We start from the raw sequence: 19,170 nt of genomic DNA, 5'->3' as shown, positions 1-19,170 counted from the left end.
CATCTTAGTATGAGCCTCTGTCTGTGCTGTCTTTTCTTTTCTTTATCCTACAAGTTACCATCCTTCCTTCCTAGAAAGGAAACCCAAGCAAAACTTAGCATAACACCTTTAATAGAAGTCTCCGCACAGGGTGCTGCTACATAGCCTTCTCCTATATGAACAAAGATATTTATCCCACTGACTCAGAGTTTACTTCAGATTTTTTATCTATTATTTGGCTACATAGGCAAGGACCCTTGCTATTCATTTACCCAAACTGTCTGCTTTTATAGATAAGAATATTGATTAATTAGGTGATCTATCTAAAATCCCATGATAGAGTAAGGACAAAGCAGGAACGGAAAGCAATTTCCCTTACTACAGTTTATATAATACTTGTATTTTGATCAATCCTGCTTCCAAGAGTGACTTGGGGACAAGTAAAGAATTAAGAACGGAAAATTAGGGGATCCCTGGGTGGCTCAGTGGTTTAGCTCCTGCCTTCGGCCCAGGGCATGATCTTGGAGTCCCAGGATCGAGTCCCACATCAGGCTCCCTGCAAGGAGCCTGCTTCCCCCTCTGCGTGTGTCTCTGTCTCTCTCTGTCTCTCATGAATAATTAAAGTATTTTTTAAAAACCCAGAAAATTAACATATTAATTAGAAAAATTGTCATAGTAATTTAGTTATTTTGCTGATGAAAAAAATATATAAATAACTTATGTGATTGCTTTGCAATGTTTTAGTTTTCTGGCCCTTTAGGAGATGACGTCCCTTACGTAAAGAGATGGTGTGGCCTTTCTGAAAGCTGAGGCACTTAGCACAGACTCTCTTTCAAACCCAAGATGATTCTCTGGCAATAGCAAATTGAACTTCCATGATAGACTGCACGGTTTGTTTTGCAACAGTTCACTAAGCAGCACCGCAGGTAATAAAGATGAAACCAGTGGTCAAATCACAAGTGACAAAAAGATGCTGAATCATTTTAAAACAAATTTGTGGTGTTGTGGTGTTTTTTAACACTTTTCCAGTCACAGTGCTTGGTTTAATTTCTTGAATTCAAATACATCATGCTGACAATTTCTCAAACCTTGTTCAAGTCATAAATAATCTTATTGAACAACAGATATTTTGTTTTCTGTATTTGATGTTCTCATTTAATGAAGTGTGACATATTATCCAGGTAGTGTCAAGTCTGTGAAATACTAGGTGGTATTTCTCTATTTAATGGCAAATGATGGGGCATTAGTGTGATTGTTTATTTGCAACTTTTTTTTCCCCTCTGAATAAGATTACTTGCTTGCTTATTCATGGGTGGCAAGATTGTTTTTAAAAACATCTTGATTGTGATTATATACAACAAAAATCAACCTTCAGTAAGGCCTCAGAGTAGGCTCTGCTCAGAAGAGACATTAACTGGAGCCCCACTGCGGTAGTTTGGGGAAAATGCCATCGGTTCTTCCCACTTCACTCTGTCTACGGTTTTTGCAATGTAATTGTGCTGTACCCTCCCCTCATAAACGGACTTTTACCACGTGACTTGCTTTGGCCAATACACTGCAAATAGGGGCTTTAAATGGGCTTACATATCTGGGCTTATCCTCTTGTTCTCTTTTCATGATAAATTTGCATTTACTAGCCTAATGGCCTCAGAAGGAGCATCAACTGTATGTGGAACAGAGCCAATTCACAGATGCACAAGTAAGCTATTGAACTGCAGACTATAAAATTTTTTTTTTAATTTTATTTATTTATGATAGGCACACAGTGAGAGAGAGAAGCAGAGACACAGGCAGAGGGAGAAGCAGGCTCCATGCACCGGGAGCCCGACGTGGGATTCGATCCCGGGTCTCCAGGATCGCGCCCTGGGCCAAAGGCAGGCGCTAAACCGCTGCACCACCCAGGGATCCCAGAACTGCAGACTATAAAGTGGGCCCAGTCAGCAGCCAGCTGAGCTCGCAAATACCCAAACATGTGAGTAAGCCTAGTAAGTTCAGCTGAGAACCTAGCCTATTCCTGCTGATTCCAGAAATATAAACATGAAACGTTCATTGCATGTTACTGAAGTTTTGTGGATACTCATCGCACAGCATAGCTGTGGCAATAGTTGAATGATCCATGCAAATCCTTTAACAATGCATATCCTAGGGCCCACACTCAGCCATCCTGCAGCCAAACAAGATAGAGGAGTGTTACTCAGTAGTGGTCATGTTTCCAGCACTGGGAGATGCACAGGAAAGAAAGCATGGTCCGTGTCCTTAAGAAATTTATAGTTTCCTTGAGAAAGAAAATGTACATACTCAAGATTATTTATATCAGAGTATCTTAACTAGGGACTTATATCAGTTTTACTGGAGAGCTTTAATCAAAATGTGCACGTTTTTGGTGCCAGCCAGGACTTACTGAATCTAAAATTCTGAGGGTTTGGCCCGGGGATATATATATTTTAGAAAAGCTCTCCAGGGAATTCCAATGCTCTGTCCTGCATAACAACCAATGCTAAAGGCTAAATAAAAACACACTGTATTTGTGCATAAGTGTAATGCAGTGAGAACGGTGAAGTCAGCAGAGGCAGCAGTTGTCACAAAAGTCTTAAGAGGGAGAATCTGAACAAGTTCTTAATCACAGGATTTAGATAAATAGAAAGAGGGGTGGGAATTCAAGCACAGAGAGAAAGTCATAGCTCTGGAATGAAGATGGGAATTAAAATGCATGGATAGAATATAGACTCATTTATGCATTTATTTATTCACCATGAGCTTCTTCAGCATTTACCATGTCAAGCACTAACTAGTCTGAGCTCTTCACGAATATTAACTATCATAGCAACACTATGAGGTAGGCACTGATCATTCTTTTTCTTTTTTAAAGATTTTATTTATTTGTTCATGAGAGACAGAGAGGCAGAGACACAGGCAGAGGGAGAAGCAGGCTCCCTGCAGGGAGCCCGATATGGGATTCAATCCCGGGTCTCCAGGATCAGGCTGGGCCAAAGGCAGGTGCTACACTGCTGAGCCACCCAGGAGTCCCCGGCACTGGTCATTCTTCCTTCATAGTACAAGTTGACCAGAGTGGAAGAAGTCCTATACTCTACAGCGAATGCCTATGGGATTACCATTTGATAGAAAAATGCTAATTTGTAGAATACTTTTTCTCTGCAAAGAAACCTATAGAGAAATACCAAAGTCACTGTCTACTACCTTGAAACTAGACATAATAATAAAATAATATATTATTATATGTGAATATAATTATGGTGATTATATTTAATCACTATTATTATTATTAGTTTTCTAGAGTATATATAGGCTGCAAAAAGATGGAAGAAAGGTAAGGAGAATAAAACCATTTTGTCAACTGTGGTTGGAATTTTGTTTTAATATAATAGTAGTAAAATAGCTTGATTCTAATAAAATAAGATCATTCTTCCTGGAAAATGTATTCAAGTTTTATACCATTTTTGAAAGCATGAGGGAAAAGTCTTTCCCAGTAAATGAAAAAGATCTAGGGATTTTGTCTGAATGGAACCAAATTCCTAAGCAAGGTAATTAAAGAGAGAACAGTTATACAGGTCTCCAAAGCATCACGTGGAATTTGACAGTATTCACCCAAAGTTCAATATTAACCATTTAAATTTTACCAAAACTCTGTATATCACAAATGTTTGTAAGATATGTATTTTCTTGTTAAAATAATAAGAAGCATCTTTCCCCTTATAAATAAGCTCAGAGGATCATTCTGACCTGCTTTACATCCTGAAAATCTCTAGACATGAACACCTACTGATTGCTCTGTTATATCATCTTAAGAAGGTTGCAAATCCAGGCAGATTTTGTATATACTTCTCTATTTTCCAGAGTACCTTCTAAGTCCTTGAAGTCCAACTAATTGATTTCTATCTGAAAATATATGTCTAATAATGACAGAATTATAAACTTGATTGATATAACCCATAAATTGATAGTGCTATCATGGTCATCCATAAAGAACTACCAGATTCTAAGAATTGTATTTAGACAACTTAACCAGGTATCTCTCTAACTTTTCTCTAAACATTTTCAGGAGGAAAAAAAGTTAACCCAAGTTCTCCAAGTAATCCATTCTCTGTGTTTTACATTCAGCTAACAAAATGCTACGGTAAAGAGTAGGTGAATAACGCTTGCAGTTTCCCTCTTGATAACTGGATACGTCAAGATTTTTGAAAGCCAACTAAAGTATACAATGCTAATTTTAAAATGAGCACTAATCACTTTATTCCCTCTGAAAGAAAATGCAAATATAAGTAAAAGATGATTGATATTGATTGATTGAGCCAAATCTTCTTTGGCTTGTTGCCTTACAAATCCATTCTTCACCCTTCCTTCCATCCTGTGCCACAGGGACGCTGACTCTGCAGAGTGTTTCCCAGGCTTGTGTGTGCTGGCTTCTGGTCTGGTCAAAAGGAGATACTGGTAGGAGATTGGGGCTGAGGTGAGGGCATGGTGGAGAGAGGGGAGGAAGGATATTTTATGCTTCCACAGTAGTCATTCTGGTGGCATGCCCTGCTGCAGCTTCTACCAGACGGGGGCACCGGCTGGTCTGGCATCTAAGGTCTGAGAGACAACCTCTTCTCCATTCTATCCTTTTACACTTAGGTGTGCTAGCTGTTTCCTGCTGCTGCTAATTTTGGGGTTTTCTCCTTTCTCTGTTTTTTGTTGTTGTTGTTGTTGTTGTTTTTGTTTTTGTTTTTAGCTCTCCTGTCACCTATGTTACTAATTATCTTAGTAAATTCCCTCTATTTGAAGTCCTTAGAGTGGTTTCTGTTTTCCTGACTAGACTCTGACTCTTACAAACAAGTAACCTATTTTCAAAAAGTATTTGAGACAGCTTACAATAAAGACACAGGGCCACCAGACCAAAAAAAAAAAAGAGAGAGAGAGAGAGAAAAGGAAAAAAAAGTGAAATCTATCTAAATCAAATCAAGAAGTAAATATTGTGGTTAAATAGAGAGGAAAGTTGAAATGTATTCATCAAAATGTTTTTGGTTCGCAATGGGATTTTTCTCTCAGCCATTTTCATCACCATGAACAAACAGAATCATCAACAAAACAAAAAGGCAACCTACTGAAAGGGAAAAATATTTGCAGGTGATATATCTGATAAGGAGATAAGGAAAGTTAACATGCAAAATACAAGAAGAACTTAATATAACTCAACACCAATAAACCAAACAATCCAATTAAAAAATGGGCAGAGGACCTGAATAGACATTTTTCCAAAGAAGACATACAGAGAGCCAACAGACACATTTAAAGATGCTCAATATCACTAATCATTGGGGGAAATACAACTCAAAACCACAGTGAAAGATCACCTTATGCCTATCAGAATGGCTAGAATCATAAAGAGAAGAAATAACAAGTGTTGGTAAGGATAAAGAGAAAGAAAGGAATCTTAGTATACTGTTGGTAGGAATGTAAATTGATCCAGCCACTGTAGAAAGCAGTATGGAGGTTCCTCAAAAAAATAAAAATAGAATTACCATATGATCCAGTAATTCCACTACTGGATATTTGCCCAAAATAAACAAAAAACACTTATTTGAAAAGACATATGCAGCACCCCTATATTTACTGCAGCATTATTTACAATAGCCAAGGTGAGGAAGAAACCCAAGTGCCTGCCCTTCCATAGATGAATGGATACATAGACATACATACATATACATACATACACACTACATATATATACACATATACATTTATACAATGGAATATTGGTCATAAAAAAAGAGTGAGATCTTGCCATTGGCAACAACATGGATGGATCTAGAAAGTGCAATGCTAAGTGAAATAAGTCAGTCAGAGAAAGTCAAACACCATTTGATTTCACTCATATGTGCAATTTAAGAAGCAAAACAAATGAATAAAGGAAAAGCGCAAAAAAACAGACTCTTCAGGGGACAAACTGATGGTTACCACAGGGGAGGTAGGTGGGGGGGCATGCAGAAAATAGAAGGGGATTCAAGTGTACTTATCACAAGCACTGAATAACATATAGCGTTGTTGAATCATTATATTGTACACCTGAAGCAAACGTAACATTGTATGCTCATTATACTTCAATTTTTAAGAAGAAGGAAAAGCAAAAAACGTTTTCTCTTTGCAATGGGAATTTTTCTCTCAGCTATTTTACCTGCTGAATCTGAATGGGCAATACCCTGAAAACTATTCAAGTAAAATTTTCAGAATAATGTGAAATGAGAGCATATAGGTGGAGGTGAGGGGCTAAAGGGGAGTCAGGACAGGAGGCTTTCTGGTTCTGTCTAGGCCAAAGTCTATCACACATGCTTCCATCGTAAACACAGGACAAATACAAGTCACATATCCAAACCCCTCCCATGTACCCATATCTGGGTTTACAAGCAATTCTATTTTGTTCTCTTCCTGTCAAGAAAGTATATCATAATGTATAATTCATAATAATAATAGAATTGCTATAAGGCTAACCTTATAATCCTTTCTAACTTATCTTAAAAATTAAATCATTCACAACTTTTGATATTTTATTTTTATAAAATAATCAGTTGTAGCAGAGCTAACAAGTAATCAATGGCTCATTCCTCCACGGAGAATTTCTGGTTTGCACTAATTGCAGAAGTCATATAATCGTCAGAGTTGTTACTTCACTTTGAATGCAAAAGCATAATCTGTATGTTTTCTAAACATTATGAATTGCTAATAAGCTTTAGATTTATTAGTAAGATTATCCATAATTAATAGGTTCAGAATCGCTAATTATATGTCCTTAAGAGGGACAAAGTAAATTTTTAAAAAGCAGGCTGATATGCCTTTGTATAATCATGAGTATCTAGTATGTGTTAAATTCTGCAAGGCAAGAAAGAACTTCAATTAATGTTGCAATTGATTAGCTTAGGCATTAGAACAAGTAAAGTCACTGCTAATAAATTAACTCTTTCGTAAGTAAGATTATTTCAGGACCCAACATTAAAAAACGTCTGTCACTTACAGCTGATACTTGTCTAAAAAATGCTAATGGTGTCACAAGTAAATCAGAAACACAGAATGTGCACGGATCTAAATGAGCACATACCAATCAAGAAAAAATATCTTGATTGCATGGTCTGCTGAGAATTATCCACAAGTTTTCTTTTTGTAATATAAAGTATAGAACTAAAGTAAAAATTTCCCATTATTTTGCATTACTTCACCAAGGTGAAAAGTTCCATGAAAATGGAGGTATGTTCATGCTGCTCGCTTTGTCTCACAAATACCTTGTGTCTGGCCCAATAAATATTCGTCGACTGGATGAATACCATCCTGATTCTAATTTGAATGTCTCAAGTGTTTGATGCTTACGACAAATTGCTGATTTCCGAAGAATATCATTTTAAGTTACAATATATAAATTAAAACCAAGTCCAGTTCCTTCAGAGACAATTAAAAAAGTTGAATACATGATACTTCTCTCACTACCAGAATGATTTTTCCTACTATCCAGCGTATGTAAGAGGGACAATGAGACTTTCCAAAGAGAGTGTTTTCCACTTGCTAGATCTCAGGATAAAGATCTTTTTAGCCTCCTTCTCAACATTTTATTCCTTGTACCATGAAGAGCTTACAGATGCCAATATTATAAAAACAAGTGTAACAATTTCCGTGGGGAGACATCCCTTTTGGCAAATTACAATAGAGACCAATAATCCATGTGGCTTGGCTAACCAAACTTTCCTGGAAATGGTCACCAGACATAATAGAAAATTATTGAAAATTAATGAAACTAGCAGCTTCATTCCTTTCTAGGAATAAACTCAAAAGTGACCCTTAACCAAAGATTCCCCAGTGACATCCTCTCACAATTAATCTAATTCTCTTCCCATAAAAAAAGTGAAGAAATATCAGTCCCCTAACATTTTAAGAGACTGAACATATTACCAGAATGGTTAAAACTTAACAGTTGTTGAAACATGGCCAAATCCTAAACTTTTGTACTTTTCCCCTTCATTTTAAGGGTCACCTGTCTCCTGTTCAAATATTTGGTAGGAAACTACAACCAAACAAATCACTTTCCCTTTTCTTACAAATTGTTCTAAATAAGCACCAGTGTAACAGCCGTAAAGTATGTCTACAAACCACACTGTTAGGTAACAGACACCAATGGTCAGGGTTTCAAAGCATTACAGTGTATTTAATCCAAGCATTTGCATGCTATCCACCTTTCATCTGCTGCAAAAATGAATTCTCTGGTTGCAAGTGAGTATAATAGAATAAATATCATTTGAGGCTCTGCCAGTAGTACAATTACCAATTCTATAACTGCTCTTCATCCTCCTTTCTCTTCCAGGATGAAAGAAACTAAGGCAGCAAGCTGGATATTTCCAGCTGGGTTCCCTGTAAGCATGCCTCGCTTTCTATAATCAAACTCAACAGAAACAGGCTCTTGCTACTGGGACATCAAACATGAAGAGGCTGATGCTCTGCAGAAAATAAATAAGCAGACATCAAAGATTTGTAAGAAATTTGATTAAGAAACCTCCTCAGTCTTTTTACAAAACAGCAGACACCACACTATTGGCATGTGCTGTAGCTAGAATTGGGTATATAGACTTTTATTTTTGCTTTTGGATCCTATGTTGTATTAATACACATCCCTCAAGTTGGACACTGTAATGAAAAATTAACAAAATAATGACCCTTGCAGGAATTTAGCCTTTGAATCAGAAACGCCATTCACACGTGTCAAAATATTTTTGTCATTTACCACTTATGTCGTGAGGTTTAAATTCTTTGTAGAATTGAGAAAATAGTAATATCTAATTAAAAATTATTTTACTCCAGTGAAATAGCAAGGCAAAATGTTTCCTTGCCTAAGGAATAATACACATTACCACAGGGAAAATGGTATGGGGGGAAGAAGGTAGTATCTAGGGGGAAAATCAACAACTTTGTCTTATTCCTTCAACCATTCATTTAGGTCTCAAGATTCTCTCAATAGGTAATCAAACTCCAAAACTGCAGGAGAATACAAATATCCAACATTAGACCTGTCTGTACAGATAAGGTTCCACTGAAAGCCACTTGGATAAAAATATTTTAAAAAGTCAGAACTGTAAAATCATACACTGGAAAAGCCCATCTAAAAAATGAGGAACTTGCGTAATTTATGTAATTTGTTCAACCATCACATTATTGCTCCAATTTCTACTTTGCTTTGCTGGGACTAATTTTGCCTGCCAGGTTCTCTTCATTCTCTTTACAGGACTGTCATTTTCACTCTCGAGGCTCTTGACCTCACCCAACATAGCAAAGCATACCTCTGAAAATAAATCATATAATGTTTCTGAAACCTGTAAGGAGCTCGAGGAATGGCACATTTCAGGGGACAGGCTTGAAAAAGGAAAGTCTCCATCCTAAAAACCCTAACTTAATTACCCAATTGTTACTAAAAGTATGCTCATGATTTCTCCCCCCAAATTCTTCATTTACCTGTCACAAGTCACCATCCATCTGGTCTACCCGTCTAATATTAACTAGAAGATAAAGCAATTAAGAAAAGCAATCAGCTCCAGTCCTAATTAGCCTACCAATACCACACTAAGGTCCAGATGTTATCTCTAGAATTCTCAACATCCCCTGACTCACAGAGGAACACCACCTGTGATCTTACTTCAGGTGAATGGGGGTATGATTTGTAACAACGTCTGCAAAATTTCAAAATATTCAGTTCAAAAACAATGCATTTTTTTTCAGGTGAGAAATCACTTTAAAAGTAAACTAGCTGTTATGAATTATCTTTTCTAGGGTAGTTGTGCGACAAAACAATTATTTTAAAAATTAAAGATTTTGGAGTGAGGATAAAAGCTGTCACTGACAAAATGCTCAGGTTTCAATTTTAGTGTGACAATTTGACACTTAGTTATAGGACTTTAAGACCTCATCTGTAAGCTCTATTATTAAAAGGACCTGGTGCTCATAGCATTTAGAAACCTCACTATGCTAGGTATTAAACAAAAGCCACTATCTGGGTGTCTTACCTTGAGTTACACTATAAGAACTACTCAACGCTATGAAAACTCAGTCAAGAATGTCCACATAATCATGTTATAGGTGACACTTTTTTGATTACATAGTCCTTGAAATGGTTTGTGTCAAATGCCATTATAAAACGTTCTTTTGCTAAATTGATCTGAAGCTCACCAACACTGTAGATTCGATAACATCCCCCGCAAACGTAAGAACGTTCCATTTAACTCTTAGCAGGCATGATGGATATCCCTAAGATCTAAAGCATAATGACATTTCTCAGGCACTGAATCGGATGTTGTCAAATGAAGCATCCTGAGCCAGATGAATCCATTAGGTCTATGTAAAGATCTTCCTATATAGCATGTGAATACTGATTTTCCCCTTGGAAAACTCCTTAGAAATTTCAAAAGACTGAGAGGCTCCAGACTTCTCCCTCTAGCCAATGCCTGGTTTTATCTGGTCAGCCAACCTTTTAATGACACAAGAGTGGTCACCAATAAATCTCAGATTGTAATTATTCACCAGCACTTCATAGGCCCCGGCTGTTCCTTTCATATCATCAAACTCTTTGAAGTTTTGTGAGGGTCCATCTTTAATTTAGATGAAAGATTTCACTCTGTAGGTTTTTGAAATACACTCAGGAGAAGGATGAGTTCATTTATTCCTACAGCCATTCCTCACTCGCTTCTTTGTTTCGCGGGTGGCATTTAAACCACAGTATTTTGAGCTCTAAAGTCAAGGGCAGGAAAGCAATCTCATTTGCCTTCGAGGTCTGTAATTCAGAATCTGACTCATCTGAGTGCCTGAGAAGTAGGTCCTGGTGTCAGTCACAGCCAACAACAACAATAAAATAATAATAAAATCACTCAATCAAACTAAAAGTTCCCAAAGTATGAACCCAAAGCAAAACAGCTAGGCTGTGAGCGAAGAGGACTTCCCAGAAAGCAGAAAAGCCACCTCCAGACAATATTAATAGCACATCAATAAAAAGGGGAGATGATAAGGGACATTTGTAAGATTGGCCGAGTGCTAAGTTAGAATCTTTTGCTTCAGTATGTACATTTTCCTAATCCAAGACACTTTGCTGAACCTCAACCCTGAATCTAGAGTAGTTGCATAGAGTCTAACTTAACCTTTGGGTCTCAGCTTAAATATCACTTCTTTAAAGAAATCTTCCCTGTCCCTCCAAACTAGATTAGATCATGTGTCATTTATTACCATAATATTCTTTACTTCTTCATAATGTTCATTACAGTTAAAATTAATTATTTCGGCAATTATCTGCTTAATTATTAGCCCTTCTGCTGGATTTAACATTGCAGTAGGTAGGACGGTGTCTATTTTGTTTCCTGACATATTTGATATGCTAATATTTATTTATTGAATAATCGGTATTGGGGGACTGAATATCAAACTGAAATATCTAAGAACGTAGAATTTTAGACCTAGATCGTACTTTATATCGCAATTGGCACAGTTTCTATTCCAATGTGGGGATCCTCTCTCAAAGTGTTTAACTGATGATCATCGGGCTATTCCCTAAATGATTCCAACAAAGGGTCAGTAAATAATTTGTGAGAATTTGTTATTGGTCCACCATTCACCATTTATTAGAAATTGCTCCATCAAGTACTTCCTATAACTTCTGTGTGTCTCTCTCTCCAGTCTTAGCAGCAATCCAGAATAAAATCCGTTCCTTCTATACAAGAATACTTAAAAAATAGCCAAAATATGCTCCAGTAGGTCTTCCTTTCTACGGGATTAAATCCTTGGTTCCTCCAAATGTTCCTTATGTGAATATAACATGTAAATGACAACTTCTCACTGTTTGGATTTGATCCTCCTCACAGTCATTGTTCCTTTGTTCAGCCTATGTCCGAACATAAATCAAATCCCACAAGGCTCCAAATGTGGTATGACCCAGATGTAGTACAGTAAAACCGTTATCTTCCTTAATGTGGACTCCATAATTTTATTAGTGTAGCTTAGGTTTGCATTGCTAGTAGTATCCTACTAACCCTATAAAAAATTGAATCCTACTGAGCTCAGCACCTGCTTAATAAAGCTCTGGTATCTCCTAGAAATCTAAGAGTGACTTTTCTTTGCCATATGTGTGTCAGTACTATATTTAATTCCTATTGCTTTGGGGACGATTATATGATATGGGGTACATAAGAAGTGTCTTAAGTCCTATAAAATATAAAAATACATAGTTCTCTTTTCTCTTCCTTTCCTCCTGATTATTTTCATTTGTCTCAAGACATGTCTGGAAAAAAATTTATTTCTGCCTCCATACTTAATTGGTAGTTTAGCTGAGTAGAGTATTTTTAGTTGGAAATTATTTTCCCTCAGATTCTTATACAGTACTCTTATTATTTTAAATGTCTCTCTTAAAAAGCTGAAAAGAGTGAAGCTTGCAAATTCCAAAGATAAAGAGAAGATCCTTAAGGCAGCAAGACACAAGAAATCCCTGACTTTTATGGGGAGGAATATTAGGGTAACAGCAGACCTCTCCACAGAGACCTGGCAGGCCAGAAAGGGCTGGCAGGATATATTCAGGTCCTAAATGAGAAGAACATTCAACCAAGAATACTTTATCCAGCAAGGCTCTCATTCAAAATGGAAGGAGAGATAAAGAGCTTCCAAGACAGGCAGGAACTGAAAGAATATGTGACTTCCAAACCAGCTCTGCAAGAAATTTTAAGGGGGACTCTTAAAATTCCCCTTTAAGAAGAAGTTCAGTGGTACAATCCACGAAAACAAGGACTGAATAGATATCATGATGACACTAAACTCATATCTGTCAATAGTAACTCTGAACGTGAATGGGCTTAATGACCCCATCAAAAGGTGCAGGGTTTCAGACTGGATAAAAAAGCAGGACCCATCTATTTGCTGTCTACAAGAGACTCATTTTAGACAGAAGGACACCTACAGCCTGAAAATAAAAGGTTGGAGAACCATTTACCATTCAAATGGTCCTCAAAAGAAAGCAGGGGTAGGCATCCTTATATCAGATAAACTAAAATTTACCCCGAAGACTGTAGTGAGAGATGAAGAGGGACACTATCTCATACTTAAAGGATCTATCCAACAAGAGGACTTAACAATCCTCAATATATATGCCCCAAATGTAGGAGCTGCCAAATATTTAAACCAATTAATAACTAAAGAAGAAATACTTAGATAATAATACACTTAAACTTGGTGACTTCAATCTAGCTCTTTCTACCCTCAATAGGTCTTCTAAGCGCAACATCTCCAAAGAAATGAGAGCTTTAAATGATACACTGGACCAGATGGATTTCACAGATAGCTACAGAACTTTACATCCAAACTCAACTGAATACACATTCTTCTCAAGTGCACAAGGAACTTTCTCCAGAATAGACCACATACTGGGTCACAAATCGGGTCTGAACCGATACCAAAAGATTGGGATCGTCCCCTGCATATTCTCAGACCATAATGCCTTGAAATTAGAACTAAATCACAACAAGAAGTTTGGAAGGACCTCAAACACGTGGAGGTTAAGGACCATCCTGCTAAAAGATGAAAGGGTCAACCAGGAAATTAAGGAAGAATTAAAAAGATTCATGGAAACTAATGAGAATGAAGATACAACCGTTCAAAATCTTTGGGATGCAGCAAAAGCAGTCCTGAGGGGGAAATACATCGCAATACAAGCATCCATTCAAAAACTGGAAAGAACTCAAATTCAAAAGCTCACCTTACACATAAAGGAACTAGAGAAAAAGCAACAAATGGACCCCACCCCCAGCAGAAGAAGGCAGTTAATTAAAATTCGAGCAGAACTAAATGAAATCGAGACCAAAAGAACTGTGGAACAGATCAACAGAACCAGGAATTGGTTCTTTGAAAGAATTAGTAAGATAGATAAACCATTAGCCAACCTTATTAAAAAGAAGAGAGAGAAGACTCAAATTAATAAAATCATGAATGAGAAAGGAGAGATCACTACCAACACCAAGGAAATACAAACGATTTTAAAAACATATTATGAACAGTACGCCAATAAATTAGGAAATCTAGAAGACATGGACACATTCCTGGAAAGCCACAAACTACCAAAACTGGAACAGGAAGAAATAGAAAACCTAAACAAGCCAATAACCAGGGAGGAAATTGAAGCAGCCATCAAAAACCTCCCAAGACACAAGAGTACAGGGCCAGATGGCTTCCCAGGGGAATTCTATCAAACGTTTAAAGAATAAATCATACCTATTCTACTAAAGCTGTTTGGAAAGATAGAAAGAGATAGAGTACTTTCAAATTCATTCTATGAGGCCAGCATCACCTTAATTCCAAAACCAGACAAAGACCCCACCAAAAAGGAGAATTATAGACCAATATCCCTGATGAACATGGATGCAAAAGTTCTCAACAAGATACTAGCCCATAGGACCCAATAGTACATTAAGAAAATGATTCACCATGACCAAGTAGGTTTTATCCCCGGGACACAAGGCTGGTTCAACACGTAAAACAATCAGTGTGATTCATCATATCAGCAAGAGAAAAACCAAGAACCACATGATCCTCTCATTAGATGCAGAGAAAGCATTTGACAAAATACAGCATCGATTCCTGATCAAAACTCTTCAGAGTGTAGGGATAGAGGGAACATTCTTCAACATCTCAAAAGCCATCTATGAAAAGCCCACAGCAAATATCATTCTTACTGGGGAAGCACTGGGGGCCTTTCCCCTAAGATCAGGAACAAGACAGGGATGTCTACTCTCACCACTGCTATTCAACATAGTACTGGAAGTCCTCGCCTCAGCAATCAGACAACAAAAAGACATTAAAGGCATTCAAATTGGCAAAGAAGAAGTCAAACTCTCCCTCTTTGCCGATGACATGATACTCTACATAGAAAACCCAAAAGCCTCCACCCCAAGATTGCTAGAACTCATACAGCAATTTGGTAGGGTGGCAGGATACAAAATCAATGCCCAGAAATCAATGGCATTTCTATACACTAACAATGAGACTGAAGAAAGAGAAATTAAGGAGTCAACCCCATTTACAATTGCACCCAAAAGCATAAGATACCTAGGAATAAACCTAACCAAAGAGGTAAAGGATCTATACCCTAAAAACTATAGAACACTTCTGAAAGAAATTGAGGAAGACACAAAGAGCCATCTCTGGAAAAATATTCCATGCTCATGGATTGGCAGAATTAATATTGTGAAAATGTCAATGTTACCCAGGGCAATTTACACGTTTAATGCAATCCCTATCAAAATACCATGGACTTTCTTCAGAGAGTTAGAACAAATTATTTTAAGATTTGTGTGGAATCAGAAAAGACCCCGAATAGCCAGGGGAATTTTAAAAAAGAAAACCATAGCTGGGGGCATCACAATGCCAGATTTCAGGTTGTACTACAAAGCTGTGGTCATCAAGACAGTGTGTACTGGCACAAAAACAGACACATATATCAATGGAATAGAATAGAGAACCCAGAAGTGGACCCTGAAATGTACGGTCATCTAATATTCGATAAAGGAGGAAAGACTATCCATTGGAAGAAAGACAGTCTCTTCAATAAATGGTGTTGGGAAAATTGGACATCCACATGCAGAAGAAGGAAACTAGACCACTCTCTTGCACCATACACAAAGATAAACTCAAAATGGATGAAAGATCTCAATGTGAGACAAGATTCCATCAAAATCCTAGAGGAGAACACAGGCAACACCCTTTTTGAACTCGGCCACAGTAACTTCTTGCAAGATACATCCACGAAGGCAAAAGAAACAAAAGCAAAAATGAACTATTGGGACTTCATCAAGATAAGAAGCTTTTGCACAGCAAAGGATACAGTCAACAAAACTCAAAGACAACCTACAGAATGGGAGAAGATATTTGCAAATGACGTATCAGATAAAGGGCTAGTTTCCAAGATCTATAAAGAACTTCTTAAACTCAACACCAAAGAAACAATCCAATCATGAAATGGGCAAAAGACATGAAGAGAAATCTCACAGAGGAAGACATGGACATGGCCAACACGCACATGAGAAAATGCTCTGCATCACTTGCCATCAGGGAAATACAAATCAAAACCACAATGAGATACCACCTCACACCAGTGAGAATAGGGAAAATTAACAAGGCAGGAAACCACAAATGTTGGAGAGGATGCGGAGAAAAGGGAACCCTCTTACACTGTGGGTGGGAATGTGAACTGGTGTAGCCACTGTGGAAAACTGTGTGGAGGTTCCTCAAAGAGTTAAAAATAGACCTGCCCTACGACCCAGCAATTGCACTGCTGGGGATTTACCCCAAAGATTCAGATGCAATGAAATGCCGGGACACCTGCACCCCGATGTTTCTAGCAGCAATGGCCACAATAGCCAAACTGTGGAAGGAGCCTCGGTGTCCATCGAAAGATGATGGATAGGGAAGCTGTGGTTTATGTATACAATGGAATATTACTCAGCCATTAGAAACGACAAATACCCATCATTTGCTTCAACGTGGATGGAACTGGAAGGTATTATGCTGAGTGAAGTAAGTCAAACGGAGAAGGACAAACAGTGTATATTCTCATTCATTTGGGGAATATAAATAATAGTGAAAGGAAATATAAGGGAAGGGAGAAGAAATGTGTGGGAAATATCAGAAAGGGAGACAGAACATAAAGACTCCTAACTCTGGGAAACGAACTAGGGGTGGTGGAAGGGGAGGAGGGAGAGGGGTGGGGGTGAATGGGTGACGGGCACTGAGGGGGGCACTTGACGGGATGAGCACTGGGTGTTATTCTGTATGTTGGTAAATTGAACACCAATAAAAAATTAATTTATTAAAAAAAATAAAAATAAAAAGCTGAAAAGAGCTTAATACTTGAACTATTTGGTGCGATTTTCTCCTCCCTCCTTTTCTTCTATTCTCATTTGCTCTCCATCACTCTTTCTGAGACCTTTATTTTCTTCATCACTGATGTTCTGAAATTTGTGACCCATATCTCCAGTGTTAGTGGGATTTTTGTGGATTTTTTTTCTGGGTTACTCATGAATTCTTTCAATCTGAAAGCTTATGCTCATCAGTTTTAGGAAATGCATTACTTCATAATTTTTTACATTTTGTTCTGTTCTCTTTTTTGGGATTCATATAATTCATTAGTTGTATCTCTTGGAAAAATATTATTTTCCTAACTTTTCTTCCAATTTCTCACCTTTTGTCTTTTGATATTACTTCTGGGAAGACTGCCTCAAATATATATGCCAAACATCTTACTGATTTTAAGGTTTATTCTTATCCAGTTTGTAGTTTGAAAAAGTTATTTCTTATTCAAGGGAAGCTCCCTCACAAAGATACTCCATTTCTTTGTAAGATTCTATTTATTTATTCATGGGAGACAGAGAGAGAGAGAGAGAGAGAGAGAGAGAGAGGCAGAGACACAGGCAGAGGGAGAAGCAGGCTCCATGCAGGGAGCCTGACGTGGGACTGAATCCCAGGTCTCCAGGATCAGGCCCTGGGCTGAAGTCAGTACTAAACTGCTGAGCCACCCGGGCTGCCCAAAATATTCCATTCTTGTTTAAAATGCAATGTCTTGTCTTCTTGAGATCTTTACTTGCAGTTTCTTTCTTTCATTCTTCTTTTTTAGGAACTGTTTATTTTCTGTTAACTTTATTTTCATTTTGTTTGCCTTTGTGGAAGAGTAGCTTAAGACCACTCAGTGGGGGCAGCCCAGATGGTTCAGTGGTTTAGCACCGTCTTCGGCCCAGGGTGTGACCCTGGAGACCCAGGATCGAGTCCCACGTGGGGCTCCGTGCGTGGGGCCTGCTTCTCCCTCTGCCTGTGTCTCTGCCTCTCTCTCTCTGTCTCTCATGAATAAATAAGATCTTTTTAAAAAAAAATTTTTTTTAAAGACCACCCAGGGGTTGTTCCTACCCATTCAGTGGCCTGAGCAGTGGGAGGTGTGGACCAGTCTTCAGCGGCAGGCTGAGCACTGCAGTCTTCTATGGGGAACTGCTGAATGAGCACAGAGGGCATCAACCTGCATTCAGACGAGTCTGCAACTTCATGAGCAGTAGTGAACTCAGGCGCTGGAGCAGTCTATTCAGCCTGAAACTCCTCTGTGGTCACAGCCTTTTCACAGCAGAGGCCTGCTTTTCCTTTCCAATCTCTTCAGGATCTCTACGGTAGAGATCAGATCAGATCTTCCATGGTTGTTCACAGGAAATGTTGCCTCACATGTGCAGAGCTTCCTGGGCCGGCATCCACTACATCAGACCCACCGAGTGAGCTCCCTTGTTGCAGGAGATAGCAATGTCCACGGAGTGCAGAGGAGAGTCTGTGTGACACAGTGGTGGGAGGCAGGTTAACATAAGACACCTCTATGAGAGGCTGGTGATTGGCCTTGGGATCAATAACCACCTGAAGTCTCAGCTCCTGGAAGGTGCTTGGATCTGGTTAGTGAAGGTTCCAGGAGTGCAGTGGCCAACAATAGGAGTGGCTCCCGTAGCAGCAGCAAATTTCAACATAGCTCACTGACCAGGATTCCTAGATGGTAGGACAGTGGCATGAGCTGGGTTTTCGGTGCCACAATGACATGAGCTGCAAGCAGGAGCTTCTCCTAGATTCTCTTCAGATTTATGATGTAGACGTCATCACTCTTCCTTCTGTAGATGTACTGTTCTATTTGGAAGTCCAGGATGGTGCCACCTAAGTGGGTTCCTGCTGCAAGCAATTTGAGGACATCCTCCTCCTTCATTTTCAGGATGTCAAGGGCTCTGGACATCGTGAAAGTTTCCCTTTAAGTAATGACGGGAATGCAAATCAAGGCTGTATGAACCCTTACCCAGGTAGCGTGTAAAGGCTCTTTGTTTTTTAAGTTTTATTCTCTTTCCTTTCTCAACTTTGTTTCCACCGAGTCTCCTTTTTCTACTTGCTCATTTTGGTCTTTGCCTTCTGCATTAGGAAATTCCAACTTTTGGTTTTCCATTTTCCATGGTCAGCAATTTATATTTAAACATGAGGTCCTAAACCCCTGCTTGCAGGAGGAAAAAAATCTTTGGACTGATAGCTCTTACCATGAGCAATAAGACGGGGACCATGTGGGTTGCCTGGGTGGCTCAGTGGCTGAGCATCTGCCTTTGGCTCAGGGCATGACCCCGGAGTCCCAGGATCGAG

At 38.5% G+C, this 19,170-nt stretch overlaps 1 pseudogene; it reads right to left on the bottom strand.

Moving 5' to 3' along the window:
- Positions 1-17,883: 17,883 nt before the first annotated feature.
- LOC112926888 (small ribosomal subunit protein uS2-like) lies at positions 17,884-18,778 on the bottom strand (annotated as a pseudogene).
- Positions 18,779-19,170: the final 392 nt, after the last annotated feature.

Source organism: Vulpes vulpes, chromosome 5 (assembly GCF_048418805.1).
Source record: "Vulpes vulpes isolate BD-2025 chromosome 5, VulVul3, whole genome shotgun sequence".
Lineage (NCBI taxonomy): Eukaryota > Metazoa > Chordata > Mammalia > Carnivora > Canidae > Vulpes > Vulpes vulpes.
The sequence above is the reverse complement of the archived record's forward strand: the minus strand, read 5'-3'. Positions and strand labels throughout refer to the sequence as shown.